The sequence below is a fragment of the Eptatretus burgeri genome, chromosome 2 (assembly GCF_056783735.1).
Source record: "Eptatretus burgeri isolate ZD-2024b chromosome 2, Ebu_testis_v1, whole genome shotgun sequence".
NCBI classification, from domain to species: Eukaryota; Metazoa; Chordata; class Myxini; order Myxiniformes; family Myxinidae; genus Eptatretus; species Eptatretus burgeri.
Genome location: NC_140962.1, coordinates 55,950,395 through 55,977,894, shown reverse-complemented (window position 1 = coordinate 55,977,894; position 27,500 = coordinate 55,950,395). Strand labels below are relative to the sequence as shown.

The 27,500-nt window shown below is 42.9% G+C and overlaps 2 long non-coding RNA genes across 2 annotated transcripts in view; one reads left to right on the top strand and one right to left on the bottom strand.

The window, feature by feature from the left end:
* Positions 1–673: 673 nt before the first annotated feature.
* The window catches only part of LOC147032089 (uncharacterized), a 46,231-nt gene continuing 19,404 nt past the window's right edge, over positions 674–27,500 (bottom strand). Inside the window, exons 2-3 of the long non-coding RNA XR_015051937.1 lie at positions 1,785–1,901; positions 674–1,316 (exon numbers count right to left, since the gene is read on the bottom strand). This is a non-coding gene — a long non-coding RNA (uncharacterized LOC147032089). The remainder of the gene's footprint in view (positions 1,317–1,784; positions 1,902–27,500) is intronic.
* LOC147032090 (uncharacterized) lies at positions 23,278–23,731 on the top strand. The gene is made up of 2 exons (XR_015051936.1): positions 23,278–23,572; positions 23,688–23,731. It is a non-coding gene; the product is annotated as an uncharacterized LOC147032090 (long non-coding RNA).

Genomic DNA, 27,500 nt, shown 5'->3' with positions numbered 1-27,500 from the left:
TCCAGACCAAAGAGAAGCCTTCAATAAGATTACACAAGCAGTTTTCAATGGGAGTGGTGGCACTTTCTTTCTGGATGCTCCTGGTGGAACTGGAAAAACTTTTCGCATCAATCTTCTTTTGGTAAAAAAATCCGGCAGAGAAACATGATTGCCGTTGCAGTGGCATCATCAGGCATTGCTGCCACACTGTTGACAGGAGGAAGAACAGCTCACTCAGTCTTCAAGTTACCCATAAATCTGGCAAGTATGGAGACACCAACCTGCAACATTGGCAGGGGTGCTGGCAAATCTAAGCTCCTGCAGGAGTGCCGGCTCATTGTCTGGGATGAATGTACAATGTCTCACAAAGCTGACTTTGTGGCTCTTGATCGCACCATGCAAGATCTTCGACATAATGACAGAAGAATGGGTGGAATGACTGGTGTCGGCTGGGTATTTTCGACAGACACTGCCAGTCATTCCCCATGGAAGCAAAGCTGATGAATAGCAGGCCTGTCTCAAAGCCTCATACAATTGGAACAAAATTCAGTGACTCAGCCAAATTACCAACATGTGAGTGTTTATAACAGGTAAATCATCTGCTATGGAGTTTGATGCAAGCCTGCTCAAACTGGGAAATGGAGCCATGGTATCTGAAAATCAAGATGGAACTATTTTGATGAACAACATTGGGGAAAACAGTTGCAATACTTCACCAACTACAAGATGCAGTATTTCCAAATGTTGCACGTAACTTCAATGTCCACAAGTGCCTATGCCAAAGAGCCATCTTGGCACCAAAAAATGATGCCATCAATTCCACAAACAGAGGCCTTCTTACACAGTTACCTGGCACAATGCAAATGTACAAGTCGGTTGACACTGCACCAGACACAAATGAAGCAGTCCACTACCCGACATAATTTCTTAACTCTCGAGAACTACCAGGTGTGCCTCCTCACACTCTGGAGCTCAAGATTGGTGCACTCATTATGCTTCTCAGGAATCTGGACCCACCAACACCCTGCAATGGAGCACGTTTGGCTGTCAAGAAGCTTATGCCACATGCCATTGAAGCCACAATCATGACTGGCCATGCAGCAGGAGAAGATGTCTTCATTCCACGCATTCCAAAAATACCATCTGACTTGCCATTTCAATTTCGAAGGCTCCAGTTCCCTGTCTGCCTCAGTTTTGCCATGAGCATCAACAAGGCACAAGGACAATCACTCAAAGTTGTTGGGCTCAACCTGCAAAGCCCATGCTTTTCTGATGGCCATCTCGATGTTGGTTGTTCCAGAGTTGGCAATGGCAATAAACCTAGTTTCATCTTGGCTCTGCATGGAGAAATATGAAACATTGTCTGTCTTGAAACTCTACAAGAATTAAAAAAAAGTCAAACTGTAATAAAATGTGATGTGAAATCCTCAGTGCTGAAGGATAAGAAACAATGATGGAGAAGAAAGGCAGAAAGAGGAAAGAGAAGAAAGGCAGAAAGTGGAAAGAGAAGAAAGGCAGAAAGAGAAACACAGAAGAAAGAAGAAACACAGAAAGAACAGAAGAAACACAGAAAGGCAGAAGGAGAAAGACAGAAGAACAATGAAAAGAGAACAAAGAACAAAGGAATAAGGAGAGGCTGATAGAAGAAGAAAAACAAAAGAACAAAAAACGGCAGAAGGACTCAAAGATGACAATAAAAACCAACAAGGAATAACAAAAATACAGAGCAACAGAAACTTCTCAACAGCAAAAAGCAAGATTAGAAGCAAACACAGCAACAATGACTGCATTCCGTCCTCTTGTACCTGCAATCTCACAATCATTGTGCTGTACTTCAGTCAGTTGTCCAGACTATCTGGTTCATGAGGACAGAGGTCAAGCCGATGAAACTTTTGGTGCCCCTTAGTGAAGCGGGGCCATCACTGTAAAATACAAAACTCACAGTAAATGGTGCATTGTGTTGAGGCGTGGCAATGATGGTCATGTTTAACCCTTGACCAGTCAAAGATCCCTGGGGGGGTTAAACACAGCAAGGTAAGCCTTGGTCTTATTTGCTGACTCCCACCTGTCTCTCTTTCTTTCCTCCCACATGCTCCTCTCTGCTTCCCCCCCCCACCCACCCTTCATCTCTCTCACCCCTCCCCATCCTCTCTGTCCCTCCCCTGGTCTTTCTCCCAACATCCCTCTCTCTCCTGCCATTCTCCCCCTCCCTCTCTGCTGCTCCACCCTTTCCTCTCTCTCTCCCCTCCCCACACTCTCTGTCCCTCCCCCTCCCCCGATCTTTCTCCCAACCCCTCTATCCTGCCATTCTCCCCCTCCCTCTCTCTCACCCTCCCCCCTAAATCTCTGCCTCCTCTCTTAGTATTCCCATCAGTAAAGTGACGGGTGGTATTTGCTTGTAATGAAATAAAGAGAATTGTGAAAAAAAAAATTTTGAAAGAAATGTGAAAGGAACAAAGATGTCAGGAAGAATCCTAACATAGATTCCCACAGTTACTACCCAGGCTCAAACGCAGCAACATGTACAAGCTACCAGCAGTCTGTCAGCGGGGAAGCACAGTCCACACAGCATCAGGATACGGTACAAGCATAATGAAACGGAAGACCAAGAAGGAACCCGAAGAAGTAAAGAGCAAAGATGGAGTCATCAGGAGGAACCTGGATTGGTTTCGGGTTTCAGCCGCTATTATTCCACTACCCTCAAAGCCATCCAGGCGCAGCAAAGTGAGCCTCACAGAAAAAAAATCCACAAGAATTCGCTTCTCCTTTGAGATATAGATAAAGAAACAGAGGAAAACAGCAAAAAAAATAAAAGAGAAGAAAAAAATTGTGAAAAAAAAAATATATATATATGTATACATTGGAAAGATATGTGAAAGGAACAGAGATGTCAGGAAGAACCCAGACAGATAGATTTCCACAGTTACTCCCCTGGCTCAAATGCAGCAACATGTACAAGCTGCCAGTGGTCCATCAGCGGGGAAGCATAGTCCACACAGCATCAGGATATGGTACAAAAATAAAGAAAAGGAATCACTTCTCTCAAAGCCTTGTCACAAATCATATAAATCTGGCATTATTAGTATGGGTGGATACTTTTGCATTTCACTGTAACCGGCAAGATGTAATCAAGTCAGTCTTCAGCCAGGAGGATAAATATTTTTAATGCGTCTCCTGTGTATGAAATGTGGCAAATTTCGGAATTTGCTTTTGGGGACAAGGCCTGAGCGCATGAAACAAAATGTCTGATAGATCGAGTAATATAAAAATGCACTTCTCATTGGTTGTTATCTCCTTTTGTGGGTTTCAGGAGGTGGGAGGTGGTTCTCCCAGAACTCAACATCTCCACCTGCTTTTTGGTAATGGATCATGATTCATGAACCAAACTGTGAAACTTCCTTCTCAAAGCCTTGTTTTTTTCAGTTTTCACTGGAGGAACAACTGGTCCTTTTTCAAAACCTTCACTGAACCTCTGACAGCCTACACTTGCAGCTCGTTTGGAGTGATATTCCCTGAAAGGATTTGAAGTAATCAGTTAGGGTTTTATTTATCATCCCTGTTGCTCTTTTATTATCGTCACTTTTATATTAAGAGGTTGGTGGCAGGATTTGCACTTTGGCCACCGGAAACCCCTTTATTTCACAAAACATAAGAAAAGCACCAAAAAAAAATCTGTAAACTCACTCAGTGGGAGTAACCCCTGTGCAGCTGCCCCTCGCAGGGCAGCTCATCTGATGATGGGATTGGGGCAAAGCCTTCAGGACCCCAATTCTTTGATGAGAGGAGGGAAACCACATGGTAACCTTCACAGATCAGATTGTGGTAGTGTGTGTGTCGGGGTGGTGGTCACCTTGGGTTAACCTGATGCGGTCCCTTTGGGTGGGTGCTGGAATGTCCTATCCTGAAGAGAGGATGAGCACCTGTGTCTGTTACCATCTGAGCTCAAGCATTTGGACATCGGTATTGCAAAACTCTCTGAAGCCGGGTTGTGGCGAGATCATGGCAGATGGTTACGCCTACTATTGGTCTGGTCGCACTGATGGTTAACATGCTCAAGGACTTGCTGTAGCTGTGTCCAATAAGCTGAGTCCAATGATAATTGAGGTAACACCGGTCAACGAGCATATTATGAGATGAAGGATTCATCAATATGCCTGGTGTTGGCTTATTGGTTAAGGTAGTGGGCTTGGGATCCTAGGGTCCTGAGTTCAAATCCCGCTCAGCTGTTGAATTAACACCAGGTGGGGTTGACTCTGCCTGTCATCCTTCCGAGGTCGGCAAAATGAGTGCCAGCATGCTGGTATACTGTGTCGGAGTGGCGACCCGTCCAGGATTGTTCCCAATAGCCAAGGAGACTGCTTCGGCGGCACCAACGCTCTGCACAGAGTGTGGTCCTAATGGATGGATGGATTCATCAATCACTGTCAAGCAAAGAAGAATTTTGTCTCTCAAGGGACATTGTATACCATTGACCAGTCACAGGGACAGGTTGAGTGGCAGAGCTGAGCTGTTGAGGGAGCTGAGGTGTAAAACTGCACGTGCACTAAGGGTGGACAAGGAAGCCGATACATGAGGATTCTGTGAGGGGGTAGAGCATCACCTGTGGTCAAGTGATTCTCATCCTGCTTACAGGGGAAATCGCACATTGCGTTCCTCCAAGCCCGTCCCTCGGTGTCCTACCATTAGTGCAGAGGTTGGTGGGATCTTGAAAGAGGAGTCCAAAGTGAAGGCCCGCTGGGCCAGTTACTTTGAGGGGCTGTACCAGGCTGAGCCACCAACTGTCAAGTTGGACGTCAGGGGTGTTGCTTTCACTGTTGTTGAATCTCCAATCAACTGTGGTCCAGCTTTGTTTGTGCAAACACAGACTGCGGTGAACTGGTCGAAATGGGGTAAAGAAGCTGGGATCTGTGGCATCCATGCTGAACTTCTCACGGCTGGAGGAAACGTTGTACTCGTGTCATTGCATTCAGTTCCTTACTTTGCCTGGAACACAGGCATCCTCCCAACTGAGTGGAAGAGGAGCCTTGTTGTCCCTCAATGGAAAGGGAATGATGATTGCCAAGAATGCAACAACTAAGGAGGGGTGATGCTGCTCTCAGGGCCGGGCAAGGTCTTTGCTTGGATAATTCATGATTGGGTTCGCCACCATCTGCTTGAGCACCAGTATTCAGAGCAGTCAGGCTTTACACCAAAGACGTCAATGATTGACCGTCTCCTTGCTCTTCGCGTTTTCACCAAACACAGACAATAGTTTTGGCAGGGGCTGCTTGCAGCCGATGTTGATCACTGCAAAGCATTTGATTCAGTGAATCAGGATGCCCTTTGGAGAATTCTTGGATTTGTGGGGTGCCTCTAAGACTGATCAATATGATGTCTGAACTATACTCTGGTACTGAGAGTGTTATGAGATCTGGTGGTACCATCTCTGACTTATTTCTAGTTGTTAGTGGAGTTTGTCAGGGGTGTGTGCTGGCCCCCACACTTTTCAGCACTTGTATGGATTGGATTCTGGAGAGGATGTCGGAGATATCAAGCTGCATTGCATAGTTTGGGAATGTCAAGATCTCTGACCTTGATTTTTTGCAGATGATGCAGTCATCTTTGCGGCGACTCTAGGTATCCTTTTGGGGGTCCTTGAGGTGCTGAATGAGGAGTCAGAAGCGCTGAGATTGCGGGTTTCCTGCATCAATACTAAGATCCAGGATTTCATTCACATCTTGGATGCTGCTGTCCTGCCTGTACCTGTTTGTGGGGAGGATGTTGATGTCACAGAGAGATTCACTTCCATTGGCAGTGATATTCATGTCTCTGCTGGCTGTGAGCCAGAGGTCAACAGATGTCTGGGTTAGGCCTGGGGAGTCATGGATTCACTGGATCATGGGGTGTGGCACTGCTGGTACCTGTGTGGGAGGATAAAAGTCTGAGTAATTCGGTCCTTGGTGCTTCCAGTCTTGCTCTCTGGATGTGACTTGGACTCTGACGAGGCATCTGAGATGGAGACTTAATTCCTTTGTTACCAGGTCTCTTTGGAGAATCCTTGGCTATCACTGGTTGGACTTTGTGTCCAATGAGTGGTTGCTGAGAGAAACTCAAATGAGATTTGTTGCCTGCATAGTCTGTGAGCGTCAGCTGTATGGACATGTGGCTCATTTTACTGACGCTGATGCTGCTCACCAGATTCTCTCAGCGAGGGAGCCTCATGAGTGGAGGAGGCCAATGGGCTGACCATGTGCCTTGTGGTTGCAGCAGGTTGATTGGCATCTCAAGGAGATGGGGATGGGCCAGGTATTTGCCTAGGGGATGGCCAGACAGAGGCCCCTGTGGTGTACCTGCAGAAAGTGGGCGCAGCGACGCGCGGCTCTGGCGCATGCTCCGATACCTGACCTGACCTGACCTGTCCCTCCAACTATCACTGGTATAATTTCAGATTTCTTCAATTTCCAAGTCCTCTTAACCTCATTTTTCAAATACTGGCATTTGGTCATTTTCCTGATTTCTGTCACAGTTCGTCCAAAGTCATTGGGAACAGAAACCTCAATCAACAGTTCCATTTTTTTCCTTTTTGAATTTGATCACTATCTCCAGATGCAATGATATGTTTGCAATGTCCACACTTGACAGGATAATCTTGTCATTCGTGAGCATTATATGTCCATTATCAAGAATCCGATTTGGTTTGTGTTTCTATGATCATTCTGTGACTGGGATGTTGAAATGTTTACGGATGTGCCAGTGTATTACTCTACAGACGCTGCCATGTCTTTCTGTGTCCAGTTTTTTTCATCCCAAAAGAAGGTGACTGGTACTTTCTGTTTCTACCCCACAAAACCTGCATTTGTCCGATTGGTTCAATCCCACCACTTTCTTAATATAAAGGCATTGGTCATGTCCTTGGTTTTAGGCATTGATGATAACAGGTTCTCCATCCAAATTAATTTGACCTCTTCTTTGCCATTCCAGTGAGCCTTCCATCTCGATCCCTGCTCTGTCAAGCTCGTTTTTTCAATAATCCTGCTCTTTTGTCATTCTACCATTTGTCAGAGTATATCTGCTGCTATTTCATTTTGTAATTTGCCTCTTTTCTATTTGCAATCATTGGCGCTGTGTTTGTTTCTGTTTCGTTTTCCTATGCAGTATCCATCACTTGTACCTGTTTTTGGAAACTTGTTGCAAAATGGATTAAGGATCCCTTTTCTGGTTTGTTGTTTTCTTGCTGTTGTACAAATGTCCTGCATATTCATATACATACATACATATATACATACATATATAGCATAACATACATACACCAACCAACTCCTTTTCAACTCCTTTTAAAGCAAATTTCCTTAATGTCCAAGCTTTTGTATATAGTTTATCCAACCTTTGGAATGATGCAGTTGCTGAAATTTCTCTTCCCACAAATATCAAGGAATTTATGAATTTACGGATTTTTGTATCCACCTGGGAGTGAACAACATCAATATTCCAATTGTGATGTTGATAATTTTGAGGTTAGTGCAGTGCAGAGTTCTTAATAATCAGACATATTTTGGGAGGAAAATCCACCTCTGGAATCACTTCCCTGTGTTTACTTTTCCATTTTACTGTTCCTTTGTTTACACGTCCTCCTATATAAAGTATATTTCAAAATGGTAGTTGTCTTGTCATCTCTTCTGTCCATCCTCAATTATTTGTCTCAATTATCCTATTTTTGTGTGAATTCCATTTCTGTTTGTTCCCTGCCAGACTCGCACCATCCAGTATGTTAAAATTTAATCTTCAGTCACTCATCCTTTGTTGAGTAGTAAATTCAAGATAGGAACAAAATCAATTACAGCTGTTGAAATTCACTGGTGAGAGCAATCTTGCTGATCTGTACACGTATAAAGTGAGGCCAGTTATTTTTTTCAAGGAATGCCATTCCCTTTATCTGTCTGCAACACCGTTACGGCAGGTGCATGAGGACTTTTCGTGAAAGTAGCTTATTTTATTCTGATATATAAAACGTCATATCTTACGGTGAATGCCCCAAAGGTGGTAAAAGCACTGATTTATCATTGACAGTGATCTTACATATATCGTTGCAGATCTGGCTTGAGGGTAAAATGGAGCATAGATTGGAATATTTATTTAATAGTGCACATGAGAAGAAGTGTGCTGCAATTGCTAGAATTAAAGAGATAGTGTTGAACACATGTTTAGAGAGCCCATGTCCTCCACTGCCGGAGTGTTTATGTCTGAGCCCTCCTCCTCCCTCACTATATTCTGCAATGTTTCCCCGATGATACAAAATTTAATTTTCTACAACCAGCAGCAATAAAAGCAACTTGCAGCAGTCAGTGGCCCATGTGATCAAGGTGGGGGAGAGCCACCTTACGAGGTAGATCCCCCCAGATCCCCCGGATGACATCATTGTCCCAAAGGTCCTACATGGTACTATGTATATGTGTATATATATATATATATATATATATATATATATATATATATATATATATATATATATATATATATATATATATATATATATGTGTGTGTGTGTACACACACACAAGAGATCATGTCTGTCTCTGTCTCTGTCTCTGTCTCTGTCTCTGTCTCTGTCTCTGTCTCTGTCTCTGTCTCTGTCTCTCTCTCTCTCTCTCTCTCTCTCTCTCTCTCTCTCTCTCTCTCTCTCTCTTTCTCTCTCTCCTGTTGTTACGGCTATCTCGCTGGTGTATCGGTGGTGGCTCGTGGTGTTCCTGGTCCACTCATGTTGTTCATCAGTCCAGAGGGAGGAACAGTGCAGACCGACCACCCATATCCCAATGTACCAGCCTGAGCAGCACTGAGATGTGAGCAGGTCTCATGTCACAAGTTATTTTGTCTCATCAATCTCCTGATGTGGCTTGTCACCCCCGTTTCAATAGTTAAGTTATTTGTTTCAGCCTCCAAGGTCCCAAGGGCACAGTGGGGTTAATTTTATTATCCATTTGTTACATTTATATTTTCCACTTCAATGTGCTTCATGGCTGAGCTCTTCGTCTTCTTCTTCTTCTCTTCTCCATTTTCTTGTAACTTTTCTTTCTTGTTTATGAGAACTTTGTTGTGGTCGTCAGCCACAGTCTCTATAGTGCATACAAATTGCTAAATAAACCCATGAGGAGGACAATTTGGGTCCACCTTTCTACCCTCTCCATTATCTGATTGCTCATGGATGCGCTTCATGCGGCTCTATTAGCAAATGGCACCCTTGGCCAATTCTGTCCTGCAAATTTGCCATGGTCTTGTGTCTGAGATTCCAATTCGCATCCGACAGCCGCACCCGACAGCACGATGGTTTTGAAGACTTACAGACACAACATTATATTTGAGCTCTTATTTTTGAAGCAATATTATGATATGGTTAATTCTACCACTTTCAACATTGCTTATTCATTAGTTCCATTCCATTCCATCCATTGGAACTATACTCTGTACAGAGCGTCGATGCTGCCGAAGCAGTTTCCTTGTCTATTGAGCACAATCCTGGACGGGTCGCCACTCCGACGCAGGACACTCGAATGACTCGATCATCCCCAGCAAGGTGGTACTCATTTTGCCGACCTCGGAAGGATGGCAGGCAGAGTCAACCCCCTGGTGAAGTAATTCAGTGGGAAACGAGGATTGAACTCAGGACCCTTGGATCCCAAGCCACCACCCGAACCCCTGAGCCAACACCAGCCATTATTCCTTAGTTAGTACTTACTAATTAATTGCGCGAATCATGGGCCAGGTCTCTTGATGTATCATATGTAAGATATATATATATATATATATATATATATATATATATATATATATATATATATATATATATATATTAGGGCGCTTTTAGCTACTATGGTAAAAATTCAAATTTGCAATAGAAGTTTGCAGAACCTTCCAAATGGTGAGGTTTCATGAAAAACTAAAATCTTCCAAGTTTTATTAAGATTAAATAATATTTAGGACTTGCGCAGGCACTTGACATCCTTCTCCATTAGTACAACATGGCTAAATTAAAAAGAAAATCTCTTTTGATGAAAACAATTAAAAAAAATTATCCTTAAAAGTAAATAATATGCCTTTATAAAATCAAAGTTTCCTTTGAGGCCTTTGGGTATTTCCGTCGGTCATCCTCCATCACTTGAACAAGGTACTGCATTTGAGCTTCATCTCTTGTTCGACCAGCTTTCGTGAAATCTTGGATGAGGGCGACGCCTCTTTCGGCTGCATCATTCACGACGTTCAAAGAGTCAACCCTCTGCTTTGCTTTGACGTAGGATTCAAAGCTCTTCCAGTTTGATGGATCCTTTTCCTCGAGAAAGTCTTCTGGCAGCTCGAGGAGCGTAAAAAGATTTTTAGTTTGGGAGGAGCAGAGGTCAGACAGCTTCTTTCCCTCTGGATTTGGAAGCCAGACTCGTCGAGATGGATCCTCTGAACCCTCCACGTCCTTCATGTTTATTACCATGGCGATCTTTTCTGACGAATCTAAGTTGCCATCAAAGAGTGCAAGGCCGACGTTAACTTTGCTCAGATACCACAGATGGCGGCTCATTGTTTTGCATGCAGCATGATTCAAGGAATGGAGGGCTTGAAGGAGCTGGAGGTCATTCTTTGGCACGGAAGCAGCATTTCGAGCGTCGAACCAGGCCCTGATATAGTGCTTAGCAACAAAAAGACAGACCTGCTTGATCCCGCTAAACAGGCATTCTGTGCGACATGTACTGCGGGATGATGACGCGCGTTTAGTGAGAAAATCCGAGAACTGCCCTTGAAACATCCAGATCTTGAAGCAGTAAATTGCACGAGCCATCCAACGCGCTCGGTGAACGGCGCCAGGTGCCCTGAATGTTGGAACCTGATGTCCAGAAGGGACGCCTCCAAGGAAAATGATCGTCAATTGGAGAAGTTCTTTGTGGTCGTCTCGGGGATGCTTCTGCTTCAGAAGCTCTTGGGCATGCTGAATGACAGAATTGGCCCATGGATGGATATCGGTGGCTGTGCTTGCATCATCAGCAGCAGTCAAGTACTGCGTGAAATTAAAATGGAGCCAGCAGTCCAGGAAGGTTTGGAATAAGGTGATGTCTGGCCCTCGGGATGCTTCATCGACCGAAGAAGAGTAAATTGCTTCCAAAACAAGTTCTAAGACATGGTGCCGACACGCAAAATAAAGAAGTTGATGATCAAGGATGTTTTCAATACGAACACAGACCCCACCCCGGATTCCAGTATTAACAGCTGTCGTGTCAAAACACATCCCTTTGACACGTCCAATCAGGTTCCACTCCTTAACTGTTGAAAAGATGACCGCAGCTGTTTCTTCCGCCTTGGAGTCTTTCAGCATCGGAATTGCCAGGATTTTTGACACACCATTCCCAGTGACCAGGATTGGCAGCCTGTCAACTTTGTCTCTTCCAGTTAGGTGTGGCATCAGCTTGGAATCCCAGTGGACTACCAGGGGTGTGTCAACCTTAAAGCTCTGCTTTATCTCTTCAGCGCGTTGCTTCCGGTGCTTAACACGAGCGGCACGAATGGCACTTGGACTGAGAGAAAGTTTATTGATGTCTTGTCCCAATTGCTTGGCAAATGGAATTAGAACCCGACTTGCAGAATGATCGCTAAGGAGAGTTCTATCCAGGGCCTCAGTTACTTCAGATGTTAATCCAGTTGTCCCACGTTTTCTCTTCGGAGGCTGGGAATCACAGGTGATTGGATGGATGGAAGAAGATGGTTGTCGACTTGGACTAGATTCAGTAGAGCTGGAGGAGGAGGAAGACTGGAGGTTGGCTGTTTCAGAAGTTGCGGCCATCTCCAAAAGCGCCTTCTGTTTCCTCTTTTTCTCTTCATCCTTACGTTTCATAATTTTCTCTGAAGTCCTGGCAGTCTTGTAGTCAAGACTCCCGATCTTTCTTGGACGCCCCTTTTCACGCTGAGAAGCAAGAAACTCCTTGTCCTCATCGATTTTTATAAGATTCATAGCATCAGCGTGAGCTATGTCAAACAGCTCATCCAGGTCGGCCTTGAAATTGTCTTGTTTCTCTATGTTGGTAGCAGTCTTCTGATTGATGCTTTTCTTTAAACCCTGCCACGTTGTGTGTAATTTTTGCACATGGACTACCACATCAGGAAGGTGCTTAGTAGGAATCCCCTCTGTGGACCAGATGTTCATTAGCTCTAGTGATGTTTGATTCACACTTGCAGTTAGGGTCTCATTCATTTCCACATGAAGGAACATCAAAAAGCGGAGAACTTCGGCCTTAGAAGGAAGCTTCTGGCCAGGAAGTGTTGGATTAGGGGATCCAATCAGCCAAATGGCCTTTTTCGATCTAGTTCTGGAGGCCATTACCCCCAAAATATGCAGAAATTTCTGGTCTTAAAAAAAGATAAAAACATCATGGTTAAGTGGGAAATGTTACAGAGTGGTAAGTACACATTGAAAAGTTACAAGTTTTTGCCAAGCTTGCGCGTTAATTCATGCACGCATGAAGAAAGGCTCTGCTCACTGCTGTGCAATTGCGCAACTTTCAACAAGAAAACTTTCCGTTTCCGAAATTTGGACTGAGTTGGGACTTCATTATTTTTCGATTTAGCAATTTATGAGCTGATTTTCATTTCTTCACATCAATATTTAATATCATTTTAATGCATTTAATTATACGAATATATTAATTTAACCCTCAAAACAGTAAATTCAGATGATATCAAAACAAACGTTTAATTGATCTGCGAAAAGAGGAAAAAAATCATTTTTGGCAGTTTTTGATGCCCTTTGTGCAACTTTGCATCGCTTGTGCAAGTTCAAGAACATGACTCAAGAAAAAAATATTTTAACACAATGATTTCTAGTAGGAACCTCACTGAATGGCGGGTTCTGCGTATTAAAAAAAAACTTTCATTTTTTAGAAGCACCCTAATATATATATATATATATATATATATATATATATATATATATATATATATATATATATATATATATGTATATATATATATATCATGTATATGTATATATATATATATATATATATATATATATATATATATATATATATATATATATATATCATGTATATGTATATATATATATATATATATATATATATATATATATATATATATATATATATATCATGTATATATTTATGTATATATGTATATATGTATATGTATATATACAATTAATACAACCATAAAGATGTTTACTGTCGTACACTCATGAGAATTCCAATGCTACAAAACCCTCAGCTACCGGACTGGTTTCATCGCATATTGGCGATTCATCAGCGATTGCGCAGACAGCAATGCAGACAAATGAGGCTCCAAAGCATGTACCATGTGCAAACGTCAAAAGCATTCAATATATACTCTACTGGTCAAAAGTTTTAGAACACCCCATTTTCAGTTTCTTCTGAAATTTAAGCAATTCAAGTCTAGTGAATAACCTAAAATGGAACAAAGCTCAGCGGTAAAATGCCAGAGGTTAAAAAAAAGTTTAGGTTTCCAAAAACTGTAAAATAATGTCAATTTCAGAGTGGTTAAAAAAGGCCCTTTTCAGGGAACAAGTAATGGGTTCGCAACTGCAGCTGTTCTGCAGCAATGAGGGTAAATTAAGCCTTGAAAGTTGATGCACACAATTCCTACAGGTGTCCCAACTTTTGTTGATTAGGCCTAAGTTACATTTGCTCTACGGCGAGGATACGGCGGCCGTAAGCCCTCTGAATTGACAGAAACGTGCGGCGGCCACAGAGTTTCTGCGGTGGCCTCAGGGTGGCCCTACGCCATTTGGCTATCTTTTACAGGCCGTAGGGGTCGCCGTGGAATTATAACGCGGAGTTATAACTTTTTTCATTTCTATGTTTGCCGTAGCAATTCGCCAAGCCGAAAAAAATAAACGGGTAAAAAAAAAAAAAAAAAATTAACCCATTCGTTACCATCCATCTGGCTGCACGTTCGCCTTGCGGGCACCTTGAGGCTACCTTGCGTCTGCCTTGAAAATTATATGGCCGCCACAGGGCCCCCTTAAGGTCACCGTGCGACATCAAATCAAAGACCGTACGGCAACCACACGTTTTCCGTCTCCACAATTTCTAAATACGCTGTTCGGCTCCCCGAAAAATAAAAACATATGTGACTGCTACATTGTGTGACCGTGTAACTACTGCGGCCGCCATATCACTACTAGTGGCCATAGATTTTGGAGACCCCACGGCCGCCATGGCAAATGAGACTTCGGCCTTAGTTACAAACCCTCTGTATAAAAGCAGTGTTGGAACAGACTGTGTTGCTACACCCTCTGAAGCATTATTTGGACAATGTTGCACTGCAGGAAATAGTATATTGCTGTCATAATGGAGAGAAAAAGGCAATTAATAAATGAAGACAGACAGACCATTATCTATCTATCTTCTATATATTACTTAAACTCTCACCTTGTATATATGTATGTATGTATGTATGTTCCCAAAATATAGCCAAAACATTACACGATAGTGCAAAAATTTTAGGCCCACCTTACTTACCATTCTCCTGGGGTGTGCAGTATCAAGTTTCGTTCAAATCGGGCAAAGAAAAAAATATTCAAAAATCAATTCCCGATTCTGTCAAGTACCCTTCGGGAGAATTTGATCAATGCAAACAACCTCAGCGGTATAGTTTGCTGGAGCTATTTTTTTTTTTTTTTTTTGAAATGATGTTTTTATCAAACACTGTCACAATGGAAATGCAACGGGTTCACGGGTCGTTTAGTATATTACTAAAACTATCATCTTGTATGTATGCATGTATGTTCCCGAAATACAGCCAAAATGGTACACGAGAGAGCAAATATTTTAGGGCCACCTTACTCACCATTCGCCTGTGGTAGGCAGTCTCAAGTTTAGTTCAAATCAGGCAACGAAAAAATTATTAAAAAAATTAATTCCCGATTCATAAAGTACTCTTCGGGAGTATTTCATCAATGCAAACAACCTCAGCAGTATAGTACGCTGGAGTATCTTTTTTTTCTTGAAATAATTTTTTTCATCAACCGCTGTCACAACAGGACCCCAATGGGTTCACGGGGCATCTACGAACCCTTAAAAGTGTAGGTCTTTCGTTTAGAGAAATTGCAAAGAAGCCAAGGTGTCAGTGAGTACAGTTTCCTACACCATCAAAAGGCATTTGGAAACTGGAGGAAACTCTGAACAGAAGAGGTCTGGCAGACCCAAAGCCACAACACAATCACAAGACAAGTTTCTGAGAGTCAAGAGCTTGCATGATAGGCAGCTCACAGGACAGCAGTTTCAAGCACAGCTTAATACTGGTCAAAGTAAGGAAGTCTCAGTTTCAACTGTGATGAGAATACTTCGAGTTGCAGGTTTGACAGGTCGAGTGGCAGTAAGAAAAGCATTGAAAAGATGGCAAAATAAGAAAAAGAAGCTTGCCTGGGTGATGAAGCACAGCCAGTGAACGACTGAAAACTGGAAGGTCTTATGGACCGATGAATCAAAATTTGAAATGTTTGGTTCATCAAGCAGGATTTTTGTATGCCGTCGAGGAAGCGAAAGGATGGTTCCTCAGTGTGTGACACCAACTGTCAAACATGGAGGAGGAAGCATGATGATCTGGGGCTCTTTTGCTGGATCCAGAGTCGGCGACTTGCACAGAGTGACTGGCACCCTGAACCAAAAGGGCTACCACAGCATTTTGCAGTGCCATGCAATACCCTCTGGTCTCCGCCTAGTTAATCAGGGGTTCATCCTACAGCAAGATAACGACCAACAACATACCTCCAGGCTATGTCAGAACTACCTTAGAAGAAAAGACCAAGACGGTAGGCTTCAAATTATGAAATAGCCAGCACAGTCTCCAGACTTAAACCCCATCGAGCTGGTTTGGGATGAACTGGACAGAAGGGTGAAAGCAAAGCAGCCTACAAGTGCAACACATTTGTGGGAACTTCTGCAACAGTGTTGGGAAGAACTTTCCGAACAATATTTGATTTCCATTGCAGAAAGAACGCCATGAGTATGTTCAGCTATTATATCTGCAAAAGGTGGCTACTTTGATGAGTCAAAAATTTATATTAAATTTTGTTAAACAAAACGATTCCATGATTTCTTTTTATCTACAATTGTTTATTTGTTCTATGCTTTAATTTCAGAGTACGTCGAAACATTAAACTGCTTAAATTTCAGTAAAAAACTGGAAAAATGAGGGTGTTCTAAAACTTCTCACCGAAAGAGTAAATAAAGACCCACCCATATCTCTCACCTGTGAATGGAGGGAATAGTCAATCAGCTCTCAACTAATCAACTAAACCAGAGGTGGCTAGGATTATATAAACAATTGACCCCTCCCACACTCCTCAAGCCAAAGAAGCTGCATAAAGCAACCCAAGATAACATCCACAAGGTAAGCGCTATGCTGTTTCGAACCCTTTCCAGAGCTCCTCAACAACAATAAAGACATTCACACATCATACACATGAGAATTACACACATGAGAGAAAATATATTACATATATATATATATATATATATATATATATATATATATATATATATATATACATATATATATATACATATACATATATATATATATATATACATATATATATATATATATATATATATATATATATATATATATATATATATATATATATATATATATATATATATATATATATATATATATATATATATATATATATATATATATATATATATATATATATATATATATATATATATATATATATATATATATATATATATATATATATATATATATATATATATATTTATATCTATCTATCATATATATATATATATATATATATATATATATATATATATATATATATATATATATATATATATATATATATATATATATCTTCTTCTTCTTCCTTCGGCTGCTCCCGTTAGGGGTTGCCACAGCGGATCATCCATATGATCCGCATAGTGATTTGGCACATGTTTTACGCCGGATGCCCTTCCTGACGCAACCCTGGTCGCCTCTTACGACACAGGGATATGGTATACCTATTTTAACCAGGGTATACACCGGCCCAGTACACTGTTACTCACTTTGCCGACCTCGGAAGGATGACAGGCTGAGTCAACCCCCTGGTGTATTAATTCAGTGACCCAACAGGGCTTGAACTCAGGACCTTTCTGATCCCAAGCCGCTGCCCTAACCACTGCGCCAACACCAGGATATATATATATATATATATATATATATATATATATATATATATATATATATATATATATATATATATATATATATATATATATATATATATATATATATATATATATATATATATATATATATATATATATATATATATATATACATATATATATATATATATATATATATATATATATATATATATATATATATATATATATACACCAGGATATATATATACATAAAAACGAAAATCCGACGGCGCTCACTTACACTTCCTCACTCATCGGTGGTCTGTCGGCGACACAGCTTCTAAAGGCGGGAAAATAGTCACGCATACAGATTAGGATTGCCTACATATGTGCACCAAACCACGCCTCCCTAGCTTCATTTCTTTACGCACGAAAAATTAAGGTTGGATACTTTTTGAACACACCTCGTATGTGGACAATGGTGCAGCCCCGTTGGGCTGTGCAAGGTGGGGGAAAAAAAAGAATTGACCTTACTTTTCTTTTTTCCATACTTTTCTTTTCTTCTCAAGTTCTTTTTGTCTTCTCCTCTCATTGAATGATGTCCATGTCTTTTGTGTAAATAAGATTGTATAAGAAAGAATGTGTTCATTAAATCTGCTCTTTTGTGCCTTTTGGTTTCTTGCCTATAATTACTTGATTTTATATTATTGCATGTGTGGAAATATATAATAGTTTGTTGTTATTTCCAATCTGTCTCGAATGTCCTTTCCTTCATTGGTCCGACACAGTGTATATGTAAAGGTAGATGGAAAGTTTTACCCCACATGATTTGCTTTGTTACCGGGTGCTCCACATATCTGTTCTGCTCGCCAGTTTTCCATTTTATCTGTTCCGTTTTTTATCGCCATTTCCTTCCCCTCATACTGCTTTTCCACCCCCTTCCCTCCCCTCATGCTTAACCCTCCCAAGCCCCTCCCCTCTTAAACGCGATTGTTAAGGACTGATGGTTTATTTTTGAATTTAAAACAACTTCCCCACAGTGCAGCATGTACGAATCAGATCGGAGTGAGCCAACAGGAGGGGCGCAAAGGACACTGCTTGGGCGAGCATACATGCATATAGACAGGCCATTTCCAGGTACATAGTGTAGGTCTTGAATGCTCCCACCTGGTTTTGTACAGAATCTGGCAGTTTAAAAGAAAATGTACCTGTTTGGGCACATATAATTTTCCTTTGCTTCCCCCTCCCCACCCTCACACCACATTCTCCCCTCAAGCTGCCTTTCCTTTGCCTCGTGCTGGCTCCCCCCCATCCCCTCCTCCCAAACCCCTTCCTATCTACCCCCCCCATGGACATCTCCCAGCAGTCCCCATGTGCTGCTTAAATATATCCCATTTTATTCAATCCTGTACTACCACCCCCCTTCTCCACCAGTCCCATTAACAAACGCAAGTCGAGAACCCCTCCTCTCATGTTTACCTCCTCCAAAACCTCCTCCCCCTCTCCACTTCAGTCCTCCACTCTCCCTCATCTTCCTCATTCCCACCCCACCTCCTGGAGTGCAGAGCGACATTTCTTGAAGCGTCGCTCTCCCCACCACCTCTTCCTCGCTCTCTCCCCCCCCTTCCTAGCTCTTCCCCCTTCCTAGTTCTCCCACCTCTCCTTCCTCTCTCCCCCTCTCTCTTCTCTCTCCCTCACCTCCCTCTCTCCTCTTTCCGTCTCTACTCTCGCTCCTTCCCCTACCTCCTTTATCTCCCTAACTTAACTCCTCTTTCTCCCTCCTCTACCTCCTCTTGTCTCGCCCTCTCTCCCCTCACTTTCCTTTCTCTCTCTCCACTCTCTCTCTCTCTCTTCCTCCCCTACCCTCTCCGCTCTCTCTGCCTCCCCTACCCTCTCCTTCCTCCCCTCCCCTCCCCTCTCTCTCCCTTCCCTCCCTCCTATCACCTCTCTCTCCCTTTCCTCCCTCATCTAGCCTCTCTCTCCCTTCCCTCTCCCCCTTCCCTCTATCCCCCTTCCATCTCTCTCCCTTCCTTCTCTCCTCCCTCCTCTTGCACCTCTCTTCCTCTCCTCTCTCCCCCTCTCCTCCATACTCTTTCTCTCCCCTTTTGCTTCCTTTTTCTCCCAATCCCCCCTCCCTTAATATCATCATCAGCAAAAAGCGACGTGTTGTATTTGCTGGTAATAAATGTATAACTGATTACCATAAATAGTTGTCCCACCTCTCGGAGATTTTCGTTGATGTGCATACACATATACATACATGTATCCAATAGCACCTGTTCACTTGAATGGTGACCATGGGCCCCAGTGATACAGCACCATTTGCTGCAACGGTTCTGGCCAACAGAGGATACCCACGAGGCATGCACCTTCTTTAAGCATCCACTACAGTACGACACAATCAACAGGGACTTTGAGTTGTCGTCAAGAAAGAAAGTTACAGTTAAAATGGAACTTCAGGCTAAAATTGCAGTCTGTTAAAAAATCTGAAATATCTCCTGGTAAATATCTGCTGCTACATTGCTCTCAACAGTATCATTCCTTGCCACACCTGATATTCAGAGTTGAGTTGTGAAGATGCAATATGACAGATATTTCATAAATCTCTGACACCCTATAACCTGTCCACATTAATGGTCAGTTAGCTCTTTCTCCTTTTGTTGTAGTATCTCGATTACAATTGGTCCTTCTGCAACCTTTTATAATACACATTCTACTTTCCAATTTTTGGAAAAAAAATTGCAACGCACCTGCAGTTTTGAAGGTTCATTTCATGTTGGTTGCATTGTCCATTATATTTGGTGAAGTGGTGTGTATATCAATCACTATGAGTGCGCACTAATTATATATTTGAGAATTCAGCGACATCTGGGTCAATGGTGCATTGGTTGCAGAAAGTTAATATTTGGTGTACTTTGTCGACAATTTTTTTTTTAGGCATGCTGTATTTGGTTTTTGTTAAATTCGTTTTCTGGCTTATTGTAGGCCGAACAGCTTATACCTGGGGATACATTTTCCAACTTGCTGTGTGAAACACGCTTTGTGTGAAAAAAGACAATGTTGCTGAGGGTGTATGTCATACAATATCACATGATGCATCATCACAGAAGAATCAGAAATGTTACATTTCGCTCCGACAAGTCTGTGCCTTTTGACCGATTGGTAATGGTAAAGAGGGACGAGCTCTGATGAATGGAAGCTTTGGGTCCAGAGAAGTCTTTGTAAAGTATAACAATATCTTCTTTTTCTTTCGGCTGCTCCCTTTAGGGGTTGCCACAGCGGATCGTCCGTTATGATCCGCATACTGATTTGGCACAGGTTTTACACCGGATGCCCTTCCTGACGCAACCCTGGTCGCCTCTTATGACACAGGGATAAGGATTGGGGTTCGCCATGATTCCGGGCTGCTCTACACCCTCTCATAGCGTGGCCCAGCGCAGAGAACCAGTCTTCAAGCGATCCTCCAACCCAAGCCTCCGAGTATCCGCATTACAGGCGCACGCCACTACGCCCGGTTAAAGTATAACAATATGTGGTTAGTAATTTCACAATTTGGTTGAAAATTTTGCAGTGGAGTTCATGTTGAAAAATAATGTATTTAACATTACATCTACAAAGCGTTCTGGCATAATAATTTAAAAATGTGGGATCTGAATCATCCTGTATTAACTCGCATAACAGCATAGTATATTTTATTTCTCCATTGCCTTAATCATGTGAAACTGCTCTACACCCCGTGACCTTCTCCTCCCTTCTTTCTGCAGTAACCAAAATGTTGTACGACAGGTTTGCAATTCCTCTGTTGCCATGATGATGAAAAACAGCAGTTACAATTTCGGCTTTCGGAATAAGCAGCCCAGCAGCAGTGAAAATATTGATTATCGGGTTGCGGGTGCTACATTCAAGAGGAATGTTACGATTTGCTGACGGATATCAACATCGTCGGACCATTGCATCAACAAACATATATTTGCCTTTCCATTCAGGCACTGATTAAAGGGCCCTCTCTTCATTACATACGCATTGAGGGAAAGGGGCTAAATTGAGACAAATATAATTGACAAAATAAAAAGATCGTAGGAGGACAAAGGAGAGAAAGGAGATTAAGCAAGCATAGGAGGAGTGGGCAGAGAAAGGAAAGAAGCTTGTGTAGGAAATATGAGTAAGAGGAGAGAAGGGAAGAGGCAAGTTTGGACTAAATGGGGAGGAAGGGTGAGGAGGAAGGATCAAATTCCATAATGTTTGTGTACATGATAAATATTTGGTAATTTCCCATCTTTTATGTTGTATGATGACTGCACGAGCTGCAAGTATTAAAATATACCTCCCCCAAAGTTATTGAAGCTCATGTGCAGAAGATGCAATTGTGTGGAGATATTCAAAATTGTCTTACTTTGTTTATTGCACAATGTTTTCATTAAAATTCCCTTGCCAAAATCCTTTGTAACGACTTGCAACTGAAATCATGGCCTGGACTTTTGAAGTATTTCCCTCACCCTGTCAAAGAATTAAGTGGTGCCAAAATTAGCAACTGCCTTAGTTATTGGCTGTAAAACGTTTTGCACTTGATCAGAAAGTCATGGAACTGGGATAGCTCAGTAAAGGTGGATCTCCTGCTTTATCCATGGTTCAGCATCAAAAGAGGTTCCACATGAGTTTTTTTGTGAGGAAGGACCTGACTCAGGAAATGCACCCATAAATAATTTGATGATTGAAGAGGTTGCAAGAGCCTTGGCTCTTACGATTTACCATGAGATTCGATGGAAATCTGGCAGCAATATTGTCAGATCTCAAGAGAAAGTAATGTGAGATATATTAAATATTCTGTAAGTTCTTCATGATTTTAGAAAACGAAAGAACTTAATGTTTACTGTTCCAAAATAAAGTATTTATGATAAGTATTTTCCAAAGAACTGTTTGTTGTGAAATGTGTTCTCATTAGAAGGAATTGCATAACCCTGTAAATGTGTTTACTTGTGATTCTTTCATAATGCTATGGAGGCCAATTTTCCAAAGATACGATTATTATACTCACCAAAAAACAGTGATGCCAGAGCGAGAGTGAGGATGGGGGAAACCCACCCCCCAATTTTTGCCAGCAGGGGAGGGGGGAGGGCAGAAATTGCCTTATCACGTGGATATCACCTGACCACCGAAAAATTTTAACAACATTGCTGAACCACTAGGGGATGTAAGAGGCATCTAAAAAAATGCATCATATCCTTGAACGGCATCATATTGATTCACTGCCAATAAAATGCACCATAGCCTCTAGAATGCATAATATCCTCTAAAATGCACCATGTCCTTTCACTGCCTATAAAAATACACCGGATCCTCGAAGATACACCATCTATCTATATATTATTAAAACTCTCATCTTATATGCTTGTATGTATGTATGTTCCCAAAATACAGCCAAAACGGTACACGATAGGGCAAACATTTTAGGGCCACCTTAATCACCATTCTCCTGCAGTGTGCAGTATCAAGTTTCGTTAAAATTGGGCAACGAAAAAATTATTTAAAAAATCAATTCCCCATTCAGTAAGGTACTCTTCGGGATTATTTGATCAATGCAAACAACCTCAGCGGTATAGTTCGCTGGAACTATCTTCTTTTTTTTCTTGATATGATTTCTTTCATCAACTGCTGTCACAACGGGCACCCAACGGGTTAACGGGTTGTCTAGTATCTTCTAAAATGCACCATATCCTTTCACTGCCAATAAAAATACACCGGATCCTCGAAGATGCACCATAACTTAAAAACTGCACGATATCCTCAAAGATACAACATATCCATTAAAATGCACCATATCTTCCAAAATGCACCATACTCTAAAATGCATCATATCCTTTCACTGCCAATAAAAATGCACCATATCCTCAAAGATACACCATATATATATATATATATATATATATATATATATATATATATATATATATATATATATATATATATATATATATATTACAAAAACTCTAATCTTTTATACATGTATGTTTGTATGTATATATGTATAAATGTCTGTATGTATGTATGTATGCATGTTCCCGAAATACAGCCAAAACGGTACAGGAAAGCGCAAACATTTTAGGGCCACCGTACTCAACATTCTCCTGCGGTGTGCAGTATCAAGTTTCGTTCAAATCGGGCAACGAAAAAAATTATTAAAAAATCAATTCCCGATTCAGTTAAGTACTCTTCGGGAGAATTTGGTCAATGCAAACAACCTCAGCGGTATAGTTCGCTGCAGCTATCTTCTTTTTTGTTTTATTCAAATGATTTATTAAAAATGTGGTGAATTGAAGGTCGTGACGTGTGATCACATGTTGCCCGGCTCGAGCACAGAAGAGATAAAGCTGAGGTTCGGCTCGGCCGCGGGGTTTGTCCCTGGGGCATTGTCGTTTTATGTCGGCGGCTCACTTGGTGCTCATTGAATGGTGAGAATACTGATTGATATATAATACTGATTTATTTTGCGGTGATTAGTTGCGCGTGTGTACCTTACTGCTTATGTACTCCATGCTGCGTCTGTATTTCCTGGTGTGCCCGTAGAAGCGGCTTCAATCAAATGGAATAAAGCCTATACTCTGAAGGTTCTTCTCTCGTCCTCATTTCAATTTATTCCATTTGGTTTTCTCGGCTCTCTCAACCAACGATGGACGAGATCTACAAACCAGAGAGGTTCGACGCAGACCCGAACGCGACTGACTCAGAAATGAAATGGTCGCATTGGTTCCGTTCCTTCTCACACTATCTGACCATCATCGAAGAGGGAGCTGACAAATTGGCCGCCCTCGTGAATCATGTCTCGCCCGGCGTATACAGGCTCTTCTCGGAGTGCGACACTTACGAAGCAGCAATCGACGTGCTGCAGGCGCTCTACGTGAAGCGCAAGAACGAGGTATACATACGACATCTTCTCAACACACGCAAGCAAGCAGCCGGGGAGACAATCGATCAGTTCCTGCAAGCTCTGAATCAGCTGGGAAAAGACTGCAGCTTCCGGGCCGTAAGCGCCGAGGAACACCGAAAGGAAGTGACCCGGGAGGCATTCATCCAAGGACTTAGAACAGCCCACATACGGCAACGCTTACTAGAGAAAGCGCAACCCACTCTTGAAAAGGTAGTCGACCAGGCTCGAGCGATGGATACGGCACAGCAGCAATCTGAGTCATTTGGGACACCGATGCTGCTAATGAACGCTGCTACGGTGGAAACTCAAGGAACCCCACTGGCACAGACACAGCCAGACACAGGGGATGGAGAAACACCCAAGGAGCCGGATACACAGGCCACGTCAAACTCCTCAGCAACTGCTCCAGTTGGTAAATGCTTCTTTTGTGGGTACAAAAGACACCCCCGCCAAAAATTGCCGCCAGAGATGCCACATGCATGAATTGTGACAAGAAAGGGCATTATGCCAGGGTATGTAAATCTACTCTAAGGAAAAATAAACCCACTTCTGCGGCTCTCTACTCGCAAAATAAACTAACTGCAGCCTCCCCGGGGAATCTATCCAAGGCTATCATCAACGTACGAATTAACGGGCATATGGCTGAGGCACTGATAGATACCGGTAGCTCTGAAAGTTTCGTCAACAGCTCGCTAGTGAAGGGCAGGAAATGGAAAATCCACCCGACAGACAATACGGTATGCATGGCCTCCACATCACTACAGTCCCGCGTACGAGGGTACTGCAATGTTGAATTGGACGTAAAAGGGTACACGCATCGGGATGTAAGGGTACTGGTGCTTCGGGATTTGTGCGCAGACATAATTCTGGGTCATAATGTCCTCAAGCAGCACACGAGCGTCGAAATACCCTTTGGAGGAAGCAAACCTCGTCTAATTTTAAATGCCTTGACTACCGCAGAGGTAACGTCCCCCCAGCTGTTCGCTAACCTGTCGCCGGTCTGCAAACCGATAGCGATCAAATCGCGGCGATATACCACTGCTGACATGAATTTCATCACTTCAGAAACCAAGCGATTACTGGAAGAAGGAATTATAGAACCGAGCGATTCGCCATGGTGCGCACAGGTGTTGGTGACCAGCAGTCAGAACCATAAGAAACGAATGGTTGTCGATTATTCCCAAACGGTCAATCGCTTCACCCAACTCGACGCCTACCCCCTGCCACGCATAGACGAGATGGTCGAACGCGTGGCCAATTATAAGATATTCAGCACCATCGACTTGCGAAGCGCCTATCACCAAATTCCCATCCAAGAGGAAGACAAACCTTACACCGCATTCCAGGCAGGTAGGCGCCTCTTCCAATTCAGGAGAATTCCATTCGGTGTCACGAATGGAGTAGCTTGCTTCCAACGGGTTATGGACGACATCATCTCAGATGAAAACCTCAAAGACACTTTTGTTTACATGGACAATGTCACAGTGTGCGGTAGGGATCAGGGGGAACATGACATGAATCTGGACAGATTCTTGAGCATTGCTAGAAAATATAATCTGACTCTCAACTACGAGAAATGCGTATTCTCGGCAAGGTCAATTGACCTTCTCGGCTACACGATAGCCGACGGCACGATTAAGCCTGATCCTGAGCGATTGCGCCCACTTCGTGAGCCACCCCCACCTCAGGAACTGCAGACAATGCGCCGGGTGATCGGCATGTTCGCTTACTATGCGAGATGGATTTCGCAATACTCCGAGAAAATACATCCCCTAGTGCATTGCAAAAACTTTCCACCAGATGCCGCTGTTGTAACAGCTTTCCACAACCTCAAAGACGATATCAGTAATTCCGTGGTATTATCGATCGATAGCTCGGTGCCCTTCGTGGTGGAAACAGATGCTTCTGATCACGCAATAGCTGCTACGCTTAATCAGTCTGGGCGACCCGTCGCGTTCTTCTCGAGAACTCTCTCTGGAAGCGAGCAGAGAAACTCGGCAATAGAGAAGGAGGCGTACGCCATCGTCGAAGCGCTGCGTAAATGGAGACATTATTTACTGGGAAACCACTTCACGCTTGTTACGGACCAACGATCCGTGGCATTCATGTTTGATGGGAAAAATAACGGGAAAATTAAGAATGAAAAAATTATGAGATGGCGGATAGACCTAGCCTGCTATAGTTACGACATTGTTTACCGGCCCGGGAGGGAAAACCCTGCTGCAGACACCTTCTCACGGGTCTACTGCTCGGCGGCAATCAGTCGGGCTTTGCAAGACCTCCATGTGTCTCTGTGCCACCCGGGGGTAACCAGAATGGCACATTTCGTACGCAGACAGAACCTGCCCTATTCTATTGAAGATATTAAACAAATGAATGCTTCATGCCCTGTTTGTGCTGAACTAAAACCCAGATTCTATGGTGCGGCTTCTGGCAGACTGATCAAGGCCACTTCTCCCTTCGAGAGACTAAACATTGACTTCAAAGGGCCCCTGCCGACCGAGACAGACAACAGATACATATTCACTGTTGTTGATGAGTATTCAAGGTTCCCTTTCGCGTTTCCGTGCTCGGATATGACCTCGGGCACTGTCGTGAAATGTCTGTCTGACCTCTTCGCTATGTTTGGGAAACCTTCGTACATACATTCAGACAGAGGGCCGTGTTTCATGTCGGCCGGGCTAAAACAATTCCTATTAGAGCACGGCATCGCAACTAGTCGAACGATGGGTTAAAACCCACAGGGTAATGGTCAGGTGGAACGGTATAACGGGGTCATCTGGAAAGCCGTAACTCTGGCGTTGAAATCAAGAGGGCTGGGCCCCGAGCGGTGGGAGGTTACCCTTCCCGACGCTCTGAATTCCATACGCTCCTTGCTCTGCATGTCCACCAATGCAACTCCTCACGAACGAATGTTTACTCACCAACGACGTTATGTTGACGGCCAATCGGTGCCCAACTGGCTAACCCATCCCGGAACAGTGTTCATGAAACGCCCGGTACGACAAAGCAAGTATGAACCCATGGTGGAAGAGGTCGAACTCATCGATACTAATCCAGAATACGCTCATGTCAGGCTCCCGGATGGCAGGGAGACCACTGTGTCGGTTCGTCATTTGGCTCCCTCAGGCACTCCTCCCGCAGGTACACCACCATCTGGCACACCTCCCTCTGACATCCCCTCCCCAGGTGTTCCCCCCCCAGGGACTCCACCCGAGACGACGGGGCTACCGCGTTCCACCCGGGAGCGATCGGGGAGTCATCTCCGGCACGAGTCGAGGCTCACCAAGAGGATCGGAAGCCTCCCTCAAGTGAAACCGCCATCTACTCCCGGAGAGGCCGACGAATAATACCCCCTCGCCGACTCAATCTGTAAAGGGGATTATCGGCATCCTCGATGCTCATGCTCCTATATGCTCGTTACATAATATATCGATGCTCATTACCATGCT